This window comes from Desmodus rotundus, chromosome 2 (assembly GCF_022682495.2).
Source record: "Desmodus rotundus isolate HL8 chromosome 2, HLdesRot8A.1, whole genome shotgun sequence".
Classification (NCBI taxonomy): domain Eukaryota; kingdom Metazoa; phylum Chordata; class Mammalia; order Chiroptera; family Phyllostomidae; genus Desmodus; species Desmodus rotundus.
This window is the reverse complement of record NC_071388.1, coordinates 25,970,120-25,986,471: the sequence shown is the minus strand read 5'-3', so window position 1 is coordinate 25,986,471 and position 16,352 is coordinate 25,970,120. Positions and strand designations below refer to the sequence as shown.

Genomic DNA, 16,352 nt, shown 5'->3' with positions numbered 1-16,352 from the left:
GTGATTTCAAAATCGCTTTTAAATTCTGAATTCTAGACTCTGGATTACTTCCTAAAAAGCAGTAGAAAACAGACCATAATTTTTTAAAAACATCTCATTGTCACATATTTGAAAACAGTAACTCGAGAGCCTGGCAGAAAGAGTGCCCGTTTCTCTAAGGAGAACAGCCCACTGTCAGTCTCTCTTCCCCTTTCCGTGGTTCCCGCACTGACTCATGCAGTTATCACTGAGGGCAACAGCATCTGCTCCATCTTGGCGACCTGACTTCTACATTTTAAAAAAATTCTTCCTTTTAAATATTTTTCATCATTAAAGGAAAAATAGTAGTCACATATATCAAAATTGAAGCAAACCCCCCCAAAATAGATCAGGATGACTCCGACTAAAGATGACACAAAAACTAATAAAGCACTCCACATTTTAACATCATTAAAAATTAAATATTGAATAAATGGCCTGTGTCAGTAGGAATTATTTTCAACTGTATGTAACAATAAAACTGAGCAATTGTTTAAATAAATTGTGGTAGTGGTTTTTCTTGATTCTTCAAAAGAGCCATTAGTGACCCTGCTAGTTTTCTGCTTTAACATTTCTAGCACATAGTTTTATCCTTGTGCACACCTCACCTACCACTATGAGGCCCCAGCAAGAGCAGGTAGTATGTACTTAGTGCTTACTACATCCCAGCTGCAGTTGTAGGTGCTTTCTGTATTGTAACTCATTTAATTTTCACAATAACATTTTGGGATATTCATTGCTTTATCACCATTTTACAGAGAAGAAAATAGAAGTACAAAAATAAGTCATTTGCCCATGATAAATAGATAGTAAGTTGAAGACTTAAGTCTCAAATGTAAGTGTTAAAATCTAGAGTCTTAGCATCTCAAAGGTAGGTGTTAAAATCTAGAGTCTTAGCATGCCTTCCACAAAGGTGACCAGCGATACTGATTTTAGCCCTGAGGGTCCTCAGTTCAAGGCCAACGGGATAGTTGTTCATCCTATCTTCCCAGTGTTAGTTCTGTTATCTTTCATAGCAGAAAAACATTCAATGCTAAAATCAAAACATAATTTAAAAAAACATAATAACTGTAAATCTTTACTGGTGTTCATAGTCTTCTGTCTTTACCATAGGGGATATAAGACACAGTATATTTTAAAGACGAAGAAGCATGTATCCAAACTCGACAATTCTTTAAGCCCTCACTTCAGCTTTGTTCCTTGCATAAATGTGAATTTCTTTATAGTCACAGAGAAAGCAATTTAGAGGTAACTTGGATTTAAAAATTAATAATCAATTTCTTAATTCACAGAGTCTAATTTAGTTCTCCCTTAAACGTTTAAGTTCAGCTGACAAAACCCCACTATTCCATTCTAAGCCCAGCAGATTCGAACTGTCACTTTTATGACCTTCAATTAACACTTGGTTAAGTTTTCTAACTCTAAGTTTTCTAATTCATACATCTAATATATTCTTTTTTAAGTCCTTCAATTGTCTGAATGACAAATATTCCCAAGTAATTAAGTCATTCTTATTAAATAAATGAGCTCAACTTAAAGTATATTGAAACTTTAAGGCCTATTGAATATTTAATACTGTATACAAACAGTAAAATTTCTACTTAAATTCATAAATCAGTACTCAATGCTAGAGTTGAATTTACAATCAATCATAAGACTACCTTGTTAATCTAATAAGTAAAATTCTTATTAATACTACAACTCTGTAATTTTAAATATACACAGATTCTTTAGCTAAATAAAATATTAATATGATATGTTTTGGTCTCAACTATTTGTTATTAATTCTATAATTCTTATGGGTATTCAAATGGCATCTGGTTTGAATTTGGGTATCTCTTTGGTTTTCTATGTCTATTTTAGTGATACCTTTCAAAGGCATTTTACTAGTTCTTCTATTTAATTCAGCTAAATTAAAAACTTCTTAATAGATTCTGATTTTGTAAGTTACTTCTCCCCTTTTTCCATGTGTAGTAGGTGTGTATGTTTGCGTGTGGGTGCATGCATGTGTCTGCACCTATGCTTGTTCTGTGTGTGTACATGTTTATTGGGTGTGCATATACATGTACATGCAGGTGGTAGTGGGAGAGAATGACTCCTGGTACTTTCAGATAGCCCTAACACAACAAATAGTCACCAACAATATACGGGTTACTTCAAGATAGTGAGATTTAAGGACACTTGTTGCCTTTTATTTTCAATTTTTCCTCATTGCTGAATAAGCAAGTATCATTTTTAAGAGAAAAAAGAAAATCTGTTTTTCAAAATATTTTTAAGAGGATGAGATAACTCTTTTTGTACTGGTGTGTAAAGATGTCTAGGTCACATCATTAAGTCAAAAAAGAAGGTTCGGAATCATACATATAGTATTATCCCATTTGGGAATAAAATAAATAAAAATTTAATGTTGTATGACATTAAATTTTGACAAAGTGTCTGTGAAGACACTTAAACTTGTACCCCATTGGCCAGAACTACCATACAGCCACACATGGCTGAAAGGAGGCCTGGGAAACCTAGCTTTTCAGCTGGCACACAGATACCCCAAACTTTTTACCTTAAGAGGAAAATATTTTATACTCAAGGGGGGACCCAAAAAACTGAAATTTATTTATTAAAAATTGTGTATTTATTCTTACAAGTTTAAATTTCAGTCACCTTCAAAGTACTCTCCATCTTATGCAATACACCTATTGAGACACTTTTCCACTGCTCAAAACAGATTTTGAACTCATCGATTTTGATTCCTTTTAGTGCTTCTGCCATTTTTTGTTTCACCTCTTCCACATCAGCATGTTTCCTTTTGAGGAATGTTTTCATTTGGGAAAACAAAAAACAGTTGCTCAGGGTGAGATCAGGTGGACAGGGAGGGCGGGGCATGGGGGTCATGACAGTTTGGGTCAAAAATTGCTGAACAGTCAGCACAGTGTGGACGGGTGTGTTTGTAAATCACCCACCATGAAATGGGAAGACGTGATGGAAGAGCCTTCAAAAAACATTCACTGAAACCAAACGCAGCCTCTCAAAACAACATCAGCTGGTACAGATGGGTTCCTAGAACACTCACCTAGGGGGGGAAGCCTGTACTACATGGGGACTGTCTTCCAGAAGATAATTCTATCTCCCCTCTTACATACTTCAGTATTGTTTCCATTTTTTTGGTAAGAATGCATTTATGTAGTATGTGAATGTGTGGTTTTAATTTAGAATAAATTCATGTATACACTGAGTGAAGGAAAAGCATCCCAGATAGAGAAAATGGTCTGACTGATATAAAATATCTAAATGTGTAGAAAATAATTCTAAAATAATTATATGTAATTGTATATACCTTTTTTTTACCACCTTCCAGAGAACGAGGATGCTATCATTTGATGGGACTCTCCAACTTGTGGACCCTGGGATTTCTTTTCTTGGCAACAATTTCATCCAAGATTCAACACCGTCTCTCCTGCGCTGGTGCCTGCACAGTACCCCATCCTCTCACACCAGCCCCATCACTGCCGTGCTGCTCCTCGTGCCCCACGGACACACCAGCTGTGGCACCAACGCACCAGGCATGGACCAAGCGGGGGGGGGGGGGGGGTCCATCCTGACCACTGGCAGCAATCCTCCAGGGCCAACAGAAAATACTTTTTTAAACTAAAACCAACCCTCTTAACACTTCCCATCTTCATGGTCTTCCTCTTCCCTACACCTAAAAAGTAACTATTTAAAAATCATGTCAGATTCTACTAGGAATGTTTAACATTTTGCCAGCATTCCAGACTCCAGTTATTACTCATACGTTCCACAGTAAAGCTACATCATCTTTGTTAAATATGTTAATTATTCATGAGCACTGTCTTCCCTGGCCTTGTCCTAATTCAGACCCTAATACGCCTCCTGCAGTCTCGCTGATCTGCTAAGCTCCGTGCCCCCTCCAGGAGCTCCCACCCCCACACCACGTCAAATTGATCTACCATGTCCTAAGATATCTTCTTGAAACACAGACTTGATCATGTGATTCTTCTGATCACAAACCTTTGATGATTTCCTGTTGCAGAAGAACAGACACCAGCTGCCTCTCAAGTGAGACCTGCATCCACACCACATCTCCGTGGGCTTCATTCCTCACCCCTTCCCTCCAGGCTGTTACTTGAGGCATTCCCCATATACCAAGTGTCCAACAAGCACAGAAGTGTTCCTACACCCTTGTTATCTCAATCTTGCCATCCTCCATATTTTAGGAGCTTTCTGTATTCTTATCACAATCTGTCTTGTGTTAAAATGGTACATACATAAGTATATTGGCCTCTTCTGTAAGACTTAAATGTGGGGGGCGGAATTGGTGTTTCGTTCATCTTCCCAATCCCATTTCTTCTTGGATAATTTACCCGTGCAGTGCATAGAGTAAAGGAAACATCCCTAATTATACCTGACCCTTGAACCCTCCTTCCCGTGGCAAGAGTTGATTGGAGCAGGAGTGGATACTTGACTTAGGTAGACCAATGATTTTGGAAACTGAACACAAACACACCCACACTCTAATGTAAATACACAAAACCTAATTGGAAGATCATGTAGACTTAGGATCTAAAGCAATCATTTGGGGTTATCCTTCATGGGTCATGTACAAGCAAATAAAAGAGAAAACAGGAGGGTTACATAGAGAAGAATAAAGCAGAAATATGGCAGAGTCAGAATGCCACACAGGCAAAGAGAAAGAGGAAACAGAAGACAAAACAGAAGAGGATTTTGAGTCAAGGGAGGAGAAGAAAGCTGTCTGGCCCCTTTTCCATTCCAGTGAGGTCTGGCTGCAGTCTTAGCATAGATTTTATGAGACTTCTCTGCACCCTTACCCTTCACATTAGCAAACCTGAGTTAGAACTGTCTTTCTCTACAACTAAGAGATCCATTTTAATACAAACTGGCATTGTGCTTTGCTCATTAAATGCTTATTAAGCTGAAGTGTTAGACAACATTACTTTGAATAGAATTTCCTCAAGCTGAATTGGGGCCAGGCAGCCTCAGGTATACAAGAGAGGCGTGGCCCAGTGTCTCAGGGATGATGGCTGCTAGTTGTTCCCTCTGAGCTAATCGTCCTGCGTGGCGGGGGGAAGGCAGAACTTTCTCCACAGTTCCAAACTCTGTCATAAATTTTACATTAAAAAATCAAGAGACATTTCTCTGGAGCAATATACGTTTTTTACCTATGCTATTAAAAATGGATGATTCAATATTTTATTCCAGATTTTCAGTAATCTTGGGGTTAATTTGATATTGATTGATAGAATGAGCACTATTACTGGAAGCCAGATGTAAAATATTTATGCACAATCCTATGGACTGAATTAGTCACAGGAGATTTGATTAAGATGTATAGAATTCTATCTTTGCTGACCTTAATAAGTGAGCCAGAGTACAGCTCCCATTATAATTGGACCCTGCATACTGAATCAGAATTCAACTATAGGAAAATTTGACCATTCTTTAGATACTTTCCTTTTGAAACCCCTTCCTGAATGGGAATGAAGTCAGTGCTAAAATAAGAAATTTAGCTTCCATACAACATAAAGACTATGCTACCAGAAGCAAATTTTAAGAACTGATTTCACATGTTGTTGTACCTTGTAACTATTACCATTTTGGAGATGTGCGGTTAAATATGTGACCAGAAATGCAACACAATGCCCGTGAAATAATGTTGCTTCTACCACAATGGAAATATTTAGAGAACAGCTTGATTGCTTCATCAAATAAAAGGAAAGACAGTATTTTATATGTTCCCATTCTTTTCTCACTCAATTTTATTTTTTATATGCACATTTACATAATCAGTTATGTAGAGCCGAGTCAAATGCAGGATCCAGGTCATCTGAGCCAAAGAAATGGAAAAATGTTAACTGTTTTCTGCACTTGGTTTCACCTCTGGCAAGGAAAAGGAGTCAGCCAAGCAATGTGAGGCCAGTGCACTGAAGGAGGTGCTATTGAGTACAAAATTAAGAAATGCTTCTCAAACACACACAAAAAGACACATTACTCACACTGAAACACCCATACACACACCACACACACTCACATTGAAACACACACACATATATACTCCTCCTTATAAAAATCATCTATTGAAAGCAATTAGGATAGAATGCACGTGCTTTAAAAGAAAAAAAAGGAAATAACAATACTCCAGCATTGTTTGGTCTTTTCAAATCCTTTCTGTGAGCTTGTTAGTCTGCAAGGTTAAGGTCGGTTTTGCACAACCAAAGCAGGGCAGATATCCAGTCCACTCACTTACAAGATGCCGATTCCAAGTTCAACCCAGGGAGATGTGAGCTGGGAATACACTCTGCCCACATTTACCAGCTAACTTTCCCCTGTCCTTTGATCTGCCTTAGTCAGATTGGTCAGGTGAACAATTTCTGCATTGCTGACGCATGTGACACTTCACTTTTAGAGATTTTTAGGCACTAGGGACCAACATTTCAACTTGACTCATTATAAACCAAGATAAAGTTCAGGGAAAGAATCAGTACAGCATAAGAAATAATTTAAATCATTCTGAACTTTGTATGTACGTTTCAACATAGATACATTTTTTTACTTTTTCCTTTTCTTTAAGGTATACAATACAGCATCAAAAGATCAATTAAGTAAACTCTGGGGTATTATAAAATGGAATAACATACACTCATTTAAATTACATGTATAGAGATAAAGAAAAGTTCTTTGATATAATATTAAACAAGAAAGAAATAAAACCCTACATATGTAATATAATTTCTACTATGTAAATCTACTCAGAAAAACACTGGAAGGTGAGTTATAAAAATATTTATAGTAATTTATAAAAATATTTATATAAGAATTATATTTTCCTCTATTTTCAAACTTTGCAAATTTTTCATGAACACTCATTCTTTATTAATAGTGAAATAAGCTTAACAGTGTGGTCACAAATCTACTCATTATATAATCATATATTCAGTAAAAAATATGGCCTTCAAAAACTTCTCCATAGCTTAGCTGATCTTTTTAATAAGCCCCCAATGCAATGAATATGAAAAAAAAGGTAAATTTTATTCCAATCCGGTCAACATAGTCCAATCCAACTAATTAAGCTGTTTTTCTAATGTAACTCACTCTCTGTCTGAACAGCGCAAGTAAAAGCCGTTTGTCAGAGCTTCACACCTTTCCCCAGATTCTCTCTGAGGCGGGGTGTGGGTCCACCAGAGAGGTGTGTCATTGCCAGGAGGTGCAGACAAGGTCCTGGGGAATACATAATGTCCCCTGTGCTCTCCACGCTCTGAGATGGGGTGGCAGGTCTCTTCTTCTTCTTAGGCTGACCCCCAGGTAGACACCATGGAGTGTCCTGCAGCTGCCAGCTGGTGTCTGTAGCTGGTGTCGCTGTGACCCATCTGTTCTAACTTCAGTGAGAGCAGTGGTCTTCCTGAAAGACTCAGCAATTATCGGCATAGTGCAGCCACCTCGAGGTAGTCCAGCTGGCCCTACCTCCAGATTTTTCAGTTACCATTCATAAAACACTAACGTCTCTTTATTGTTTAACCCAGGTTAGGTTTGGGGGCCTCGAAACATAAAAACTAGTACTTAATTTCAATTGCTATGATTTGTTCAACTTAGCATTGCTGTGGCAAGTCAGCATGTTTAAAAATGTTTTGCAAACTATTATAAAAGAACAAAAAAGAAGTGATTGTGCAGGAAACAAAAAAGGCATGAAATAATGAGATCATGCTTCCAAAGATTTTTTTCTTCTCTCCTGCTGGGACCAAAAGAGATGGATAGCAGATCCCTCATGGAGAACCAAATACTGTCCTTGATCCAGTGTTGGCTATTCAACTTCTCCAGTGACGACTCCATTTCAAAGGTGGTGTCCCAGTGACACGGAGGGTGTGGAGCAGCAGGTTCCAGAGCAGCACGTTCTAGACAAGGGGCGGTAGTCAGGGAGCAGGTAGCTCTGATACCTGAGGAGCAGATGATTCTCTCGACCAATCACGGTGGCTGCCCCAGTGGGGTGGGGATGCGATGGGCAGGCCAGGCAGGCCTGTTCTAGGGATGATGCTCGCCGTCAATACGATGGCATCAGGGTCGGGAGAGGCCCAACAACCTGGGCACAGGTACACGTATGTACATTGATTATGTGCCTGCAGGTGTCCTATCAAAGGGAGGGCCCCCAAAAGGACTCACAGACCACGGGAAAAGTTTCAAATCAGCAAGATGACTGCTTGTTGGTGTGGCAGCAAAGCTGGAGCAGTGGCTGTCAGTTCATCTGATGGCAGCATGTGACCAGCCATCCTGGTAGAATCAGCCTCTGGGTGACTTTAGAGCACAGGTAGGCAGAGCTGTTTACAGGCATTAGTCTTCTGCCTGTACTGGTTGGTCTCCACCAACCTTCTTCAAGAACAGAATGTGCATGGGAAGGTGCAGGTGAGCAAGACTCCATAAAGGGGCTGATGGCTATGTAGAGCTTCAACAATGTGCAGGAGCTCCCCAAGTGAACGGGGAAGAAAAAAAGAGAGAACACTATGAAAAGAAGATGCGAAATAATGGCTTCTTTGAGGAACTCCTAGCAGCTGGGCATGGTGACATTGTGCACACGTGGAGAAGTGCAAAGATGAGACCAAGGAAAGCAGGCTGGGTCCTCTTGGTGAAGGTCCTTGCCTGACAGGCATAAGATTTTTCATTCTGTGCAATGGATGATGGGATACCATTAGAGGATTTTAAACAGACACATGACGTTGTGAGATTTCCATTTTCTGAAGACTGCTCCAAGGCAAAATGGAGAAGGACTGGAGAAAAAAGAGACCAAAAAAGGTAGGAAATAACCTAAAGAGGAAAGAGTGAGGGTCTGAACCAAGGCAGGCTGGAAGAGTAAGGGAAGTCAGGATTATTAGGAGGCGTGTGAACTAGAACTAATGACATATTAGATGTGGAGGTAAAGGAGAGGGAAGAGTCTAGGCCCGAGTCCCAAATTTCCCTATTTTACAACTGAAGAACAGTAAGCAAGAAGATAGGAGAAGGAGTGTGCTTGGGGAGTAGGTAGAACAGGAAGACTTAGGCTTTCACTTAGGCTTTCACTTAGATTTTCACTTAGGCTTTAGGAGACATCTAGGTGAACACGTCTAACGACTAGTAGAATGGTGAGGTGTAGAGGAAAGAATGATGCCTGAGTGACAGATTTTAAAGTTATAAACATACAGAAAGCAATTAAAGTCATAGGAGAGATGACTTTGCTTAGAGAGACGCAGAGTCTGTGCCTTGAACCAAGAATTTCCTGAAGTGACACAAGGAAATCAGGACTTTTATTGTAAATATATGAGTAGCACTTTCTTTACAAAACTTTTACAGATTTCCCTAAGCAAAATAAAGCTTCCCCTGTACATTAGTTTGCAAGGACTTTCATAAAAATATGCTGTAGACTGTGTGGCTTAAACAACAGAAATTATTTTGTCACAATTCTGGAGACTAGAAGCCCAGGACCAAGGTGTTGGCAGGTTTGATTTCTTCTGAGGCCTCTGTCCTTGGCTTGCAGATGGCTGTCTTCTCTCTGTGTCTTCACTTGGTCTTCCTCTGTGACTGTCTCGGTCCCAATCTCCTCTTTTGATAGGGTAGACTAGGGCCCACGCTAACAAACCATTTCAATTTACCTCTTTAAAGTTCCTGTCTCCAAATACAGTCACATACTGAGGTACTGGGGTTAGGATTTCAACATGTGAATTTGGGGTGGGTGGGGTCACCATTCAGTCAATGACACATGGCTGGGCTAACTCTGCGTCTCTGCCTGCTCTTCCCTGCGTACCCTCATGTTGCGCTATAAGCCTTTCGCTACATGGCCTTCCTCTGATGAGACTCAGAGCCCCACCTGAGTGGCAGCACTTCTGTGTATGCCTTATTAACAAAACAAGTTTTTCCTAAACCAGAAACAGATGGCCCAAGGACAAATTCCAGCCCACAGATATGTCTTGTTTGGTCACATTGTTTTTGTTGTATGAAATCAAGAGGTTTAATTTTTAAAACTCTTAAATTTTCACTTGTTAAAAAAGAGACAACAGGCCCAAAATAAGTCGCTTGTGCTAAGCCCACATCACCAGACTAAGACTTAATGACCTAATTAATTGCAGTTCCAACCTTTCCTAGATATGTAGTCTTAACTGGTCAGTCTGGAATTTTCTCATCAGCACCAGTGAAGGCATCTGCCACATAAACCCTTTCATCCTGGAAGGGAGGTGAGGTGATCCTCCTTTCCTTACCCCCTCCTCCTTTTGCCCCAAAATGCTTTCCTCTTTGCAAAGCCCCTTGGGGCACCTTCATACCTGCTAGACGGGATGAGCAACTTATGACTTGTTTTTAAAAAGCCTATTAGATCTGTAAATTAACTCAGTTGGAGTTTGTTATTTAACATACATTTCTTTAAAAATGTAGCGATTTGGCAACTCAAGGCTTTGTTCCTGCATAGCAATACCCAGCTTGGGCTAATTAGCAGCTGCCACCTTTATTTCTTTTTCTAATTTTTATTATGAATATTATAATAAATCCTCATGTACCAATCACAAACCTTCAGCAGTTATTAAAGTTTGGCCAATCTCATTTCACCTATCCCCATCGTTTTGTTTTTTGCTTAAATATTTTAAAGCAAATCCCAGACATTTTGGAATGCTTTTGTAACTGAAAAGGATTTTATATTTTACATAACCACTAAGCCATTACTGTATCTTTAAAAATTAACAATTCTGTAATAACATATTATGCTGCCTATCTTCATATTTTCCTATCTCAAATTTGTCTTTTTTATAGTTGGTTTGTTCAAATTAGGATTCAAAATTACTCCTCACATGTGAATATTATGTCTATTAAAACCCTTTGAAAATATCATTTAACTATTGAAAAAACTTGGTCATGTATCCATTAGAATGCCTCAGATTCAGTATTTGGCTGGTTAGTTCCTCATGGCATCATTTAATTTAATTGTTCTTTGAGATTTCCTATATCCTATAAACTGGTAGTCTTAGCCAAAGGAGCCCAGGTCAATGTCTTGGGTTAAACTGTTTTTCTACAAGGGATGAAAATTTTCTGTCTGTACCATCCAACAGAAGAGCTATGAGCCACACGTGAGCACAGAGCCCTTGAAACAACTGGGGCACTGAATTGTCCGGCCTGCTTTGCATTCATCTACAACTTTCAGCTAAGGTTTAGTGGACAGCAAGTAGAAGGAAGTGATGGACTCAGCTTTTGGGTCCTGCCTCAAAAGGGAAGGGAGTCAGCTTTCACCTTCCCTCCTTCAGACTTCAGACTTTCTGCCTGGCATGTGAATATAGTGATGAGTCTTTTCTACCATAAGCTTGCAAGCATGCAGTATTCTTTTCTTTAATTATATGTTATTGATTATACTATTACAGTTGTCCCAATTTTTCCCCTTTGTCCGCCTCCACCTAGCACCCTCAGGCAATCCCCACAACTTTGTTCATGTCCATTGGTCATGAGTATAAGTTCTTTGGCTACTTCATTTCCTATACTGTACTTTACATCCCCATGGCTATTCTGCAAGTGCCTATTTGTACTTCTTAATCCCCTCACTGTTTCACCCATTGCCCCAAACTCTCCTCTTGTCTGGCAGCCATCAAAGCGTTGCAGTATTCTAGAGACAATAGAGCAATAAGATAGGTCGAACCTGGATCCCCGATACCACACTAACCCAAGACTGTTTATGTTTAAACTATTATGGAAGAGTTAAACTTCTATCTTACTTAAGCCTCTGTTAAATTTTATTTTACTACAAAGCAAACTAACTAATCCATGTCCCATTTATCCAATGACACAAACCTACAGGGGGAAAGGCTCTTAGGTACCACACGTGCAGGAGGACTGTTTCCCTGAATGTCAGTCATCCTTCTTCCTCAGCCTGCTGGGTGAGTCTTCAATTATCTAATGAACAAAGTACCAACAGTTGCTTGCAGACGTGGCACATGCATGAGCTCTGTATGAGGTTTTCCCTCACAAAGGCCAACCCTGTCACTGCTGAATACTTCTAGCAAGGTAGCAGACCCTAGCACCAGAATGGTACCGTGCCTCTAGATTCTGACAGCCAGCTACCTTCTGCCAGCTGATTTTATCTGACCCTTCTCATCATGTAGACCATAACAGGAATAGATGCTTAATTCTGCATTTGAGTAGGCTTTCCCTACCCATCATTCTTCTGCCAGCACTAGTATCTATGTACTTACTGAATATCCTATACACCATCACTCTTTCTTAATCAATATTGCCTCCAAACAGGAATTTATTTATTGGAAGAAGAATGTAAAGCAGTGGTATAATGCTCCTGCTTTTCTTATCATATACTCTGTCCTTCAAAAATAGAACATTGGAGGAGAAAGGAAATCATTAATACCAAACTGAAGCTGCATGACCAGTTGTAAAAATAACAAGGCCTCTTCTGTATTTTCTTAGTTGGGCATACGACCATCAGAATCAGATTTACATTTCCAGCCTCTCCTGCAGCTATCTGTGGCTCTGAACTAAGGTTTAGTGGGCAGAAGTAGAAGAAAGAGGTGGATTCAACTTCTAGGTTGTGCCTCTAAAGTGAAGATAGTAGCTTTCACTTTCCCCTCTTTAAACTTTAGACTCTGCTCAGTATGTGAGAGTAGTGCCAGAAGATTGAATAATTGCCCTTTCCCCCATTGTTTTTAAGAATTAGCATAACTTAAACAAAAAATCTTTAATCTCTTTCCTCTTCCTTTTTCCATGTTGATGTTCACAGCAGTAGTCTTCAAACTTTTTGCCAGTAAATCCTCCAAATAATTTTTGAAAATCTCTATTATACAATTTTAAGTTACCTAAAATGTTTCGACATAAGCTTAAGTGATTATAATTTGAGGTATATTATAAATATTGACAATAAAACACACCAGTCCTTTAAATAAATTCAATAGAAACTCAATTTAACAATTTGAAAGTTACCAGCATCCATGTAAAAATATATAAACAAGCTTTTATTTAAAAGTCAAAAGTTTCACATCTTTTGATTTTTCATTCTTTTCTCCTTGAAATCATATTTGCGTTCTATTTCCTTCATGAAATTTTACACTAATGTGTTATATTTTTATGCCTGACATACTCTTCCTTACCTCTCTTGTGGGGCACAAGTCCAGTTTCCCCTTGGCAGTCAGGATCAATCGTCCCAGCCAGCACAGTCACTCCCGGTAAGAACAAAACGCTGCCCCTTCTGTGATGGAAGCCCTCCAGTATAATGAACCTGCTACCAGGTAACTGGCTGCTTGCACCGGGGAAGAGCGTCCTACCTGGGACGCACTGCTGGTCTCTGCTGCTAGCATAGTGGGCACTCAGCAGTGGCCACAGCCCAGCCAGCCTTTGTGAGTGGGAGTCTATGTGGTTGAGCCCATGCATGCATCTTCCACTCCTGCCACCGTGGCCACTGCGTTCATGAGCCCATTGGGTGATGACGGGGTGGCTGGGAAAGAAGCTGACTGATATCCACAGAAAGGATCATCCTATCTACTAGATTATTAAAATCCTCCACTACTGAGGTCACCCTTTGGAGAGCATTCACATGGGATTCAAGTGTCTTCATGTTCTTTGCCTATTCAGTGAAGTCTATCTATATACCTGTTTCCCAAATTTCCTTGTCACCAATTTTCCAATTGTGTTCCTTCCAAATCCCTGACCACTGAGCAAAGCCATTGGCCACAGCCCATGAATGAGTATACAATCACAAGTCTAGCCTTTTTTTTTCCCAAGCAAAGTGAACAACTTAGTGTAATGCTCGAAGTTCTGCCCACAGGAAGGCTTCCCCTTCACCTCCAGGGATGTTCCAGAAATGTGTGTAGTGCCTCTGCTGTCCACTTTCAAGTGGTGCCTGTTTACTGGGCAGAACCATTAGTACACCAGACTTGAATCTTATTCTTTCTCTGCCAACCAATTGATTGCAGGAAACTCCCCACAGGGCCATAGGTGCAGGCTGGGACAGAGAAGGTGATGTAGCAGAAGCAGTATTTTGGCCACTTCTTCACGTAACTTACTTGTACCTTCATGGCACACTGGGGTCCAATCCCATGTATGCTGCTTCCACTTGATGAGGCAGTGCCGCTGTGCACACCCAACTTTATGGCTTGGTGGGTCAGATGACACCCCATTCATGGTGGGCAGCTCAGATCACATGCTAACTTGGGGGCTCATGGTGCAGTATCCAGTCTCCACCAAGGCCCAGGAGCAGGCCAAGAACCATTCCTCAAAAGGAGAGCAGTTATCCACAGAGGATGGAAAGGCTCTGCTCCACAATCCAAAGGGCCTGCTTTGCGCTTCACCTCTAGCGGCCCGCCAAAGTCTCCAAACAGCATCCCTGTTTGCCGCCGACACTTCAAACACCATTGGATGTGCTGGATCACATGGCCTGAGCAGCGAAGCAGCTTGCACAGCAGCCTGGACCTGTTGCAGAGCCTTCTCTTTCCTGGCCCCCCCCTCAAAACTAGCAGCTTTTCATGTGAGTGGGTAAATGGCCCAGAGTAATTCACCTAAATGAGGAATATGTTGTTCTGAAATCCAAAGAGACCCACTAAGCATTGCATCTCTTTCTTGGTTTCAGGTTGGAGCACTTTCCTTTTATTCCATTTTGTTTGGAACCCATACATTGTAGGAACCAGTGTGATAGCCACTCATACATCAAGGAATTAACATTCTTCCCAAGGCATCAGCATCACGAAGAGAATCTGGACATGCAGGAGGTGGTGGGAGAATTATTGGTGGTCCGGAAAGACATGGAGTCAGCCAGCATGACTGATAGGAAGTGTGGTGGTGATGGCAGTGGAGGGCCATTAAATTTCAGGCGGGCTTTCCTAGTCTCCATCCTGATCTTGGCATGGGGGTGGGATGGGGAGGTGGAGGGAGAAAATAGTTTCGTGAAGCAGATTTGACTGGATGGTTTTTGATTTATTTCCAGGAGACTTGGGGGGAGTTCTCACTTTCCTCTGTTGAAATTTACTTTTATTTTCATTCTCCTGAGCATTCTGTGCTACACTATTAACACCCATACTTCAGGGTTCAGGGAAACTAGATCAGACAAGTTTTCTTGTCTGGATTTTCACATCCCTGTAAACCACAACACGGGTTTCTCTTATACAATCAAATGAAGCAATGGGAGCTAGGTAAACACAGCCCTCTTCCAACCAAATGGCAAAGCATTTATCACCAACTTCCCTGGGCGTTTATTCTTCTTAGCACGTTTTCTTTTAGGGATGCCTTCGGTTTATTTGAAGCTTCAGAAATGTCACCCTAACTTAGAGCATGCGTACATGAAGCCACAGCTTTATGGTGAGTTTTATCAACCCTGTACCCTCCCAAATGTCAGAATCATCACTCTGGCCTGTGTGAGCTGGAACAGCGCCAAGTCCTCCGGCTCTGCAAACTGCCACCGCTCCCACCCCGCATTGCCGGAGAGAATACTGCGGGGTGCACAGCTCTGGCTGCATGCCTCTGATAATCTGTACCTCATTTTTAGGAGCCTGCTGAGACTCAAGTCTAATTATAGGTCTAGAAGCTGAGAAGGGTAGTGGGGATGGGCCCAAGGGGAGTCAGTGTCCGGGTTGTATTGTGTACAGCAACTGCCTCACGGGAGGCCAATACAGTTTCCTGACAAGCCAGGGCTACTCCCTTCAGACAGGGGTAGAGAGGCTGCTACTACGGCTGGAGGTAGGAGAGGTACTTCTGCTGGGGGTGGGGAGTCTTCTTCCACTGGCAAAGAAGACTCACCAGAATGTAGGGGCTCAATATCTCCAGCTTCATCAGGGTCTTCCCACATGTTCCCATTAGAGTTTACAAGATCCCACTGTTTCCCAATCAATACCCTAATTTAATAATAGACACCCTGCAAAGGCTGGGAGTTTTAACTGGGTTGTAATTCAGCTAATCACAGGATAAGATGCAGCAGCAGCTGATTTTCAGCAATCTCAGCCTTGCAGCTGCAGGAGATTAGGGTCCTTCAGGGCACCTAGAAATAAGTTTTCAGGTCACTTAGGTGAGGCTTGAGCTGGAAATTTGAATTCCCGCCCTCGCACTTTTCCTTCTCTACTTTGTCCAGCAATGCTAGGAGCAGCCAGCCAACCTCGTGATATCTGTTAGACTTCCAAATATGTTTGAAAGTATCATACGCACAGTCGCCCATGCTTCTAATGAGAGGTTGACTAAGGGTATCCAAAGCGGACATTTGCTTATCTCTATCACCAGATCGTATCTTGGCCTATCAGCGCTCTTCCAGTACTACAGTCATTAGCTTCTTTTAATCTAATTAGATTGGAGAGCCATTTCCAGAAACCTCAGAACCAGTT

The 16,352-nt window shown here is 40.9% G+C and overlaps 1 pseudogene; it reads right to left on the bottom strand.

The window, feature by feature from the left end:
• Nucleotides 1–14,631: 14,631 nt before the first annotated feature.
• On the bottom strand, nt 14,632–15,826 carry LOC112309154 (survival of motor neuron protein pseudogene; annotated as a pseudogene).
• Between the last annotated feature and the right edge of the window lie 526 nt (nt 15,827–16,352).